The sequence below is a fragment of the Carex rostrata genome, chromosome 30, assembly GCF_964058835.1.
Source record: "Carex rostrata chromosome 30, lpCarRost1.2, whole genome shotgun sequence".
Classification (NCBI taxonomy): domain Eukaryota; kingdom Viridiplantae; phylum Streptophyta; class Magnoliopsida; order Poales; family Cyperaceae; genus Carex; species Carex rostrata.
Window position 1 is genome coordinate 4784849 of NC_135947.1, and position 10174 is coordinate 4795022.

A 10174-nucleotide genomic window follows, 5' to 3' on the forward strand; every position below is an offset into this window, starting at 1 on the left:
CCCAGAGAGAGGGGGATGTGGCATTGATGAACGTCTCCGGTGCTATGCCAACTGGTAAAACAATGAGGAATTTATCCTGGCCGAGGATGCCTATGGAGATCTCATGCTTCTCCACTAGTTTGGTTCTCGTGGCAAACTTTGCTATGTCGTGAGGCTTAAACCCTAGCTCCCTGCCATGAGTGTTGAAGACAACAGCATTGTTCAGCTTGGCGATCTCGGTTAGAAAAGCTGGGTCTCTGTCAGCAAAATATGCTACCCTGGCTGGGCGGTTGTTGGGCATTGCTGGTGCCGATATAGGGCAAGGCTTCTTCAAGAGATCATCATAAGGGGTTGCCGGTGCAGATTTTGGCTTGTACTGTCTATAGATTTTGGCTTTAATAATAATACAGAATATAGACAGTCAAACCTAAATTTTTGCCCATTGGGCACCGGTGCAGATTTTGGCTTTAATAATAATACAGAATATAGACAGTCAAACCTTTAATTAATTATATATCTTTCTCAAACTTTTTTTTTTTTGAGTGGAAGCCCTTGGGCAAATCTTTCTCAAATTTTGAGTGCTTGCATGTGCTCGAAGAGTTGAACATGCTTCGAAAATTGAGCTCCAAAAGTCATGAAATGTTGGTAGAAAGCAAAATTTCTGACATGTTCGTGGAGAGCAAAAGACATCAGAATGAGGAGTTCCACTAAAAAAAAGAATCAAATACAGTTGAATATTATATGCCTTGCCTCGAGAGTTGAACATGCCTTTCGTCGAGGGTTGTGACTCATAAGTCAAGAAACTGTTTTTATTCGTGATGCATTTAATTTGTTATATCATCAAAGTGGACCAGATAGGCCGCAGAATCCGTATCCTCCCACTGGACAGTACAATAAGCGTTGACATAACTCTCAGCCAAACAATAAAAATTCGGTGCACATCTAAAGGTTTATTTTAAGATTCGTTTCAGATTAAAACTGACAACTCAGATCTCATTATAATCAGTCAGGTATTGCATGGATCTGAATTCGGAGGGAACATGGACGAGATTAATAAAAAAAAATTGTATTCTCCTTGATGTTAGCAGCAGGGCTGCTAATTGAACCGAACAAACCATGAACAAACGGGCTGAACACATAACCAATAAATATTGAACTGGCTATAATCTGAACAAAGCCCGAAGTCCAGTTCAAGTTCAAATTAATTACTACAAACTGAACGGGCCTGAACAATAACTGAATAGCCCATTGAACCAGCCCATTATCTTGTCCAGTGAACAAACCAATTCTTGACCATTGAACAGTCCAGTGAACAAACGTTTCTCGTTTGAGCAGCCTCTAGGAGTCCAGGCTACGAACTCACGCCTCTCCCTGCCTCTTTCTGCACCACTCCGCCTCTCCCTCCGCCAATCTCTCCGCCACTCTCTCCGCCTCTCTCTCTGCCACTCTCTCCGCCACTCTCTACGCCTCTCTCTCCGCCTCTCTCTCCACCTCTCTCTCCTCTTCATTGCCTCTCCTTTCTGAACTCAAATTAAGGGTAAATTTCTTTGTTAGTATTGTGATTTCTATGTATTGTCTCTACCATTTTGCAATTTGATGATTTTATTTATTTGGGACTTGCCAATAGAACCTATATATCTTGGTAAATTGGTACTGGTTAATTTCTCCTTTTAGTTCAATCAACTCAAAATGAAGGAGGTTGTAAATATATATATGAATATAACCTGACTTTTCGCAATTTCTCCTTTCTGGTAAATTGGTACTTGTAAATTTTGCAATTTCTCCTTTTAGTTTAATCAACTCAAAATTTCTTCTTTTAGAATGATTTGGATTGATTTATCTGTGCAGTGTATTTAGTCCATTGTGACTGGTACATTTGACAACATGGGGGATATGTTTTGATATCTTTGTGGGAGGCAAGGTCATGAGATCTACAGAGCAAATTTGGACTAGGATTTATGTGAAGAGGTAGTACCCTAATATCGATTTTGATAGCTTCATTGTCATCAGTAAAGTAAAATATTTACCTTTTAGTTTAACTTTTGACTATCTTGGTATGATTCTTTTCATTTTGTGTAGAGGTGCCATGCTTTCCCAGTTAATGCATTTACAAAGCTGATAGAAAGCCCAAACTTATAAACATATTGACAAAAAAAAAAATACTGACAAAAAAAAAACATACTGACAAAAAAATATGGAACAATTTTGCACTAGTATCCTGCTGGCAAGCAAGTGATCACTTGTATCAATGATATAGGGCTGTATTAAAGTTTATTAAATTTTGACATGATTGTCATTGCATCAGGTGCTTCTGAGAAAGGTTGCACAAGCAGATGGCAAGGTACAGCTGGTTTGGCATTGCTCCTGTAACAATTTATTTTTTGTAGACCCGAAAATAGAAAGTTTGTATTTATCAATAGATTAATTCCATTGACAAATAGAAAGTTTGTATTTATCAATTTAGGGTCAAGAACAGTGCAAAGTGTTTGTATCTATCAATGGATTAATTCCTCAATCCCTCTGTTGTTTCTGTAGCAGGATAAAAATATTAATAGTTTAAATTTCATCAAAATATTAGAAGTACAAATTTCATCCAAAATGATAAAAATTCTAATATAATATTTTTTATTAAAAAATAAATATAGTTATATTAAATTTTCCTTTTTCTTTGTTGCAGTGATAAGGTAAAAAAGAATAAGGTAAAAAAAGAACCTGAACACCTTTTTAATATTGTTTCTGCTAATTTTTTTTCCATTTTCTTTGTTGCAGTGATATCAACTTGAGATGTATTTGGATTCTGTGCTGTTGGTGCAAGCTTTCATTCGGTCTCTGTGCATGTCATATTGAATCTTAATTTAATTTAAATGGGCTAGATGAATGTTTAGGTGGCTTATTTTGATTTTTGTATTCGGTCTCTGTGCATTTTGATTTTTGATTTTTGTCATATGCGGTTTCTGTGCATTTTGATTTTTGTCTCTGTGCATGTCATATTCGATCATAATGGTATATTTGATTTTTGTCTCTGTGCATTTTGATTATATATCAAGTGACAACTAATGAATGTCTCTGTGCATTTTGATTATATATCAAGTGACAACTAATGAATGTCTCTGTGCATTTTGATTTTTGTCCGAACATGATAAATTGGGTAAACCGGTTATTGTCCATATAGTGGCCCGTTGGTTGTTCAATGGACACTCATTAGTTGTCCAATTATTTTTGTCCGAACAGGGCCGGTTATGAACTGGGCTTTGTAATGAATGGAGTTGGACGGGCTGAACATGGTCAAAACCTTCTCAAGTTCGGGCCGGTTATGAACTGGACATTTATCATTCAAATTTCGATACGGGCCGGTTATGGACTGAAACCCGCCCATTAGCAGCCCAGTTAGCAGAGAATAGTGGCACCGGCGGCTAAGATACCAACTATGGTCTATGGGCCAGCTACTGTTTCCTTTTTTTTTATTATGCTAGTTATATATTATATTTTTCTTATTCTCCTCTTTCATGTATCTATAAATAGGTACATTCACAACAGTGAAAACTACAGATAACAGTTCCAATTATCAGTATTGTTAATACGGTATCAGAATCCGGATTAACTCTGACTAAATTTTGAGGTTACCATGCTGTACTTCACCCTAAATCTCACTTAATTTTGATTCATGGCCCATAAACCAACCTCAAGAATCTCACTCGCTAAATTTTGTCACTCGTGCGATTTAACATGCACTGAATTCTACTAGAAGGCACATTCAGTTGAACTGAAATTACCACTCTATTTCAGTTTTTAATTTTGCTATCAACAATTATCTTAAAATTTCAAATTATCTCAAAATGTATGCTCGTTCAACTGGAGTAAATACTTGTGTTTTTCTATTCAAAAGTTAGTCCAAATGCATATGAAGTGTATTTAAAGGGTATAGTCTATAGACCCTGAAGATAACTATAAGTTTCTTTGCTTATTGTACATTTAGAATGCCAAAAGAAATGTTTCGCCAAAGAATGGTGATAATTTAGACTCTACTTTCTAATTGATATTTTAAGCAAAATAAGCATAATGAATTAACTTCTACTGAATCTTAGTTACTGTAGGATATGGCCTGAGAGACAAGATAATAGAATCGAGAGACAATGAGTAATTTTGGCGCTAGAATCATTTGTTTCATTACAAATGAAAGCCTTTTAGTAATTTCCCACTGGCACTGGTACTTGCCATGTCTCAGGCCATAGTGCATAGTAACAAGTAAGGCCGTGTACCAGCCCAAGCAAGGCCATACTGAATAGTAACAAGTGGTCAAATTTAAGCTCACTTCAGGCCCAATCTTAGAATAGATGAGTCGACATACAATAAATGGGCTGTCATGGCAAAGGATTATCTAGTGGGATTAGAATCAGAGAGGTTTTTTGGTAGACGGGCCATTCCTATTGCTTGAGGAGATTATGGTTGGTTGTGTGATTTAGAACTGAACTGCATATATAGAAGGGAGTAGATTTTCTATTGTTGTGTGGCATTTTGGGTAAGGAGAGCACTATTTTCAGGTCAACAATTGCGAAAATGAGATCCGAGAGATTTTTTTTTTTCACTCTGTACCTGTTTTACCCTTCTCCTTCTCTTAAATCTGTCTAATTAATTGACAAAGTTACTAAAGGAAAAAAAGTTATTCAAGGAATCGGATCTTCTCATTAATTATTTTTCAACCTCTACACAACAAATATGGAAATGAATCAAATGGTAGAATTAAATAGTGAGAACGCATTAATGATTAATCAAATGGTTACAATATGCTCCTTCACGTACCACTGTACCAGTCATGGATTTAATTAGTTAAATTAATAAGCCTTTTGATACAATATGAATTAAGTAAAAAGGATTTTCTGATATGAATCAGGTACAAAGTTATACTTGGTTTGAACGAACGAAATATTGGGTCACATCTTAATTTGATCAACCTCAGAATATTTGAATTGTTTAAACTCAAAATTTGGTCTGCATTTTTATTTTTTTATTTGAACCACGATGTTGTATTACACTAGTACAGTCAATAATTACATTTTTAGTACAGTGCATGATTTTATAGGAGCAATGTCGAACCAGTACTAGAAACATCATTATCTACCTTATGGTCTAAAAATAATAAAGAAGAAAGAGAAAAGATAAATCAAATAAAACATGTTAAAACTTAGATCGATACTAAACTGGTACAGAAATATGTAGTGCCTGGTACATATCATAACAAGAACTTGAATAATGCAACTGAACATTTTTTAGCAATTCTCATTAAAAATCTTTTCAACTATTTATACTGAAGTGTAGAGCATGCGCCTCAACATTTGAAAAGACAAATTGAATAATCTCAAAATTTTATTTATGCAACTTTAATCACTTAATTTTGTTGTTGTCAAAAAGTTTCTCATAGGTGCGGCTTTTAAGTGAAAAGATACGTCTTCTTCAAAGAGAAAGAAATTTTTAAGTATGCGATATGTTTAATGGTTTTACTCCAAAGCTAGATGGAAATACAAATATTTTGTTCTCAATGTCGTGCAAACAATGTTAAATTTATCAAGCTTAGGTTACTTGTAATTAAGCATGTATAAAGTGTACCAATCTATTAATCCTTTTAGATACGAATGCTTCCATTGATTATCTTATTTGTACTTTTTTTTATTCTCTCATTCCACCGATATGCAAAGTGTATCAATATTTTGTAAGCGTAGGGGTTGCAGGTATTAAAAGATTAAACCTATAAATTTTATTATAGTCTTTATATTCTATATATTTTTTGTTCTTAAAGAGATTGATATTAATTTATTTATTTTAAACAATGGACATCATTAGGGAATATGTAAATAGATAATAGGGTACTGTTTTGCTTAGAACATTAGGCATTGTAAATATGTAATTATGTATATATATATATGTGAGTCTACCTAACTTACGATGTGTTGTAAAAATATTTTTCTATTTTAATACAATTGCTGGTGGGTATCTGTTTTACCAGTATTTTACTTTTTATTTTACTTAAAAAAATTGATAGCTACTATCCGGTTTTCAAAAAAAACATTCCTTTGTTAACTTTTTGTATTAATGAGGCAAATATAAGAGAGAGAAAGTGTTGAGAGGTAAAATAGGTATTTAGAGAAAAAAAAGTTTTTCTCGGTCCTCAATTTTGCAATTGTTGACCTGAAAACAACTCCCCTTTGGGTAAAGTTTCATGAGTACCAGCGACCAGGGTTTTGGTCGGAGTTAATCAGGACTCTTATACCATGTTAACAATACTGGTAATTTCTCTCCAAAAAAAAAAAATACTGGTAATTGGAACTGTTTTCTGTATTTTTCACTGTTGTAAATTTACATATTTATAGTTACATTAAAGTATAGAATAAGAAAAGTAATAAAAGGAAAAAAAAACTATATGCTTTTGAGAATAAGGTGACAATTGTCATCTTACAATTTAAGTTATGAAAAAAGTTTTAACTTACAACTCACTATAAACTTCGTTACAGATAATAGAACTAAATCCCAATCCCTATCCTCCTAATTATGTACAATGTCAGATAGGGGGATGACCCACTAGACCAGAGTCACGCTTCCCCTGCAATCTCTCTCACCACTATATAGGAATTGAGAAAAGGTTCTTGTCCACTGACTTTTGTCCACCATCTGTCCACAGCACTTTATCCAACTCCCGTTCAACTGTCGGTCTCCACCTCCACTTCGTCTTGCTATTTAAACACCCGATCTCTCTTTCCGATCTCTCTTTTCTCTCTTCTTTCCGATCTCTCTTTTCTCTCTCTTTCTCTCCGATCTCTCTTTTCTCTCTCTTTCTCTCCGATCTCTCTTTCTGATCTCTCTTTCTCTCTTTCTCTTTCTCTCTTTCTCTCTTCTTTCTCTCTTCTTTCTGATCTCTCTTTCTCTCTTCTTTCTCTCTCTCTTCTTTCTCTCTTCGTTCGCGAATCGCCTATTCAAATCCAAATGAAATTCTCGATCGCGAATCTCATTTTTGTTTCGTTCGCGTGTCTCAGTCGCAGGAACCGAGGAGATATTCACTAATAGTGAGCTGGTTCGATTTGCTTCAATCAAGTATCTCCGATCAGGGTCACAAGGGCTTCGATTAACCTGGTTCGATTTGCTTCAATCGTGGAGCGCGATCGAATAGAAGTTGTTTTTGTTGAAGAGCACGGTAAAATTCAAATCTAGTAAGTTTTCTGTTGAATTTATTGTTTTCGTTGTATGTAGTAACAGATCTAGCATTTCAAATGAAATCTGGATGAAAGAGATGATAGAGAGGCGATATGGAGTATTGATCTGTTAATTTTACTGTATTGCCCCGTTAATTTTACAGTATTCATCTTGTTATTTTACAGTATTCATCTTGTGAAAATCTGGAGAAAATATATGATAGAGAGGTGATGGAGTATTAATCTGTTAATTTTATAGTATTGCCTTGTTAATTTTACAGTATTCGTCTTGTCATTTTACAGTATTCATCTTGTGGAAATCTGGAAGAAAGAGATGATTTGTTAATTTTACAGTATTTATCTTGTAATTTTACAGTATTCATCTTGTAATTTTACAGTATTGGTTCGATTTGTCTCTGTCCTTCATTTGTCTCCGTCCTTCAATCAAGCCCTTCGCTCTTCATTTGTCTCTGTCCTTCATTTGCTTCAATCAAGTACTGGTTCGATTTCGGCTCGCTACTCCGAACAGTGAATGCATTGTTTCAAGCTTTGGTAAGAAATATTGTATATTTCTGATTCATTTTTTCTTTGCAATGTCGATTTTAATTGAGATTACTGACTCGATCTCATTTTTTATACATGATCGCAATGGAACCTTCAATCGTGGAGCGCGATCGAATAGAAGTTGTTTTTGTTGAAGAGCGCGGTAAAATTCAAATCTAGTAAGTTTTCTGTTGAATTTGTTGTTTTCGTTGTATGCAGTAACAGATCTAGCATTTCAAATGAAATCTGGATGAAAGAGATGATAGAGAGGCGATATGGAGTATTGATCTGTTAATTTTACTGTATTGCCCCGTTAATTTTACAGTATTCATCTTGTTATTTTACAGTATTCATCTTGTGAAAATCTGGAGGAAATAGATGATAGAGAGGTGATGGAGTATTAATCTGTTAATTTTACAGTATTGCCTTGTTAATTTTACAGTATTCATCTTGTGGAAATCTGGAAGAAAGAGATGATTTGTTAATTTTACAGTATTTATCTTGTAATTTTACAGTATTCATCTTGTAATTTTACAGTATTCATCTTGTGAAAATCTGGAGGAAAGAGATGATAGAGAGGCTTCTTACTCATCTGAACAATGAACACAGGAGGTTTTTAATGTAAAAGTTATTTGTCCATAGTTTTTTTGTTGTTGTTATGCTATTCTGAATGTTGCAGTGAATATTTTTATCTTGTGTTGAACAGATGTTGTTTGTGGTGAACGGATGTTATTTTGTGGTGAATAGATTTTGTGTGTGATGATGGATGTATATATAGATTTAGCAATTTTATAGTATACATGGTATTATTTTATGGTTTATATTTTGCAATTTTACAGTATACATGATTGTTTGCAGATTGTAGTTTAAACTGAAATGTAGCATTTTTTACATTTTATCTTACAGTATAGATGGTAATATTTTATGGTTTAGTTTTAAAAATTTTACAATATACAAGATTCAATTGAAAATTTACAGTATTATGTGAAAATTTTACAGTATAGACGATTCAATTGTACATTTACAATATACAAGATTCATTTGTAAATTTTACTACGTAGAAGATTCAATTTTACAGTATACAAGATTCAATTTTACAGTATACAAGATTAAATTGAAAATTTTACTGTATACAAGATTCAATTTTACAGTATACAAGATTCAACTCAGTACCAATAACCGCTAATAACTAACTCTAACTGCCAATAACTTCCTATAACTGCAATTTCCGAAAGTACAGTTTGAAAGTACATTTATTTTGTCATGTTGTGCAAGTTGCAATCTTTTTCTAACTATTATGTGATCACTTAAAATAATTGCTGAATGTTTTGTAGTTAACTGATATATTTTATGTGATATATTGTATAATTATACAGCATGTAGAAGTAATTTTACAGTATTCGCGCAAGTCAAAGCTGTGGACAAATGGTGGACAAAAGACTGTGGACAATTAGACGCTTCCATTAATGTGGCACCGAACCGTGTGTTTCACCTGGGGCCTGATTGTCCCGAATTCTGATCGGACGGTCCAAATCTAAAAAGGAATATTTTGTTACCTCAGAGGATATGGATTCACCATATAGCCCTGTGCCTACTGCCCATGCTGAATCGAATCTGAGTTTTTCTGTCTGAGTAAGCGATGTTCGAAAATAAATACTTATATATTGCACATAAAGTGCATTTAAAGTTATAGACAGTGAAGATAACTCTGACATATCTTTTTTTTTTTTTCAATTAAAATACCAAAAAAAAAAAATGTTTCGCCAAAGAATGGTGTATTCAGGATAATTTAGATTCTACTTTTAATTGATATTTTAAGCAAAATAGACATAATGAATTAACTTTTACAGTTTATCAGGGGATCCTTAGTTACAATAGGATAGCAATCATCAATTAATAATTTCTACATATTTTTTCTTATACTGGTAATTTGGGAAGAACAAATTGAAGTCCTGACTGGTCCTGCTTTTAAGTTTTTCTCTAATGCCAAAGCAGCAGATTTGCTATCAAAAATTGAATCACACCTAATGTTTGTCCAACTTTTTATTCGGCTTGCAGATTTGCTTTTAAGTTACATTTGATTTCTGGCAGATCAAAAGTAGAAATCCGAGAACAGCAATCATAAAGTGAGAAAGGAGATTCTGATTTGGTGGAGATAAGATAGTAGCAAAGAGAGAAAATTCAATGATTCTGGCGCTAAAATCATTTCAAACTTATTCTGACTCAAATGGAATGGAAGGAGATGTCTTTTTTTGTTAAATCTTCGCAGAAGCTACGAAGTCGTGAGGGAAAATCGAACTCCCGATCTTTGAGTACAATAACTCTATGACTTTTTCCTAGCCAATTGTGCTACCTCCCCTTTCTCACAAATGAAAGGAGATATCAAATTGTTTATTGTCTTGTTTCATTAGAAATGAAAGCTTTTTAATAATTTCACACCGGCACTGGCACTTAAGGCCCAATTTTAGAAT

General features: G+C 33.8%; 1 long non-coding RNA gene across 1 annotated transcript; it reads left to right on the plus strand.

Moving 5' to 3' along the window:
• The first annotated feature begins 1316 nt into the window (after positions 1-1316).
• On the plus strand, positions 1317-2971 carry LOC144547077 (uncharacterized). Its single transcript, XR_013508996.1, has 4 exons — positions 1317-1516; positions 1828-1947; positions 2285-2320; positions 2749-2971. It is a non-coding gene; the product is annotated as an uncharacterized LOC144547077 (long non-coding RNA).
• Positions 2972-10174: the final 7203 nt, after the last annotated feature.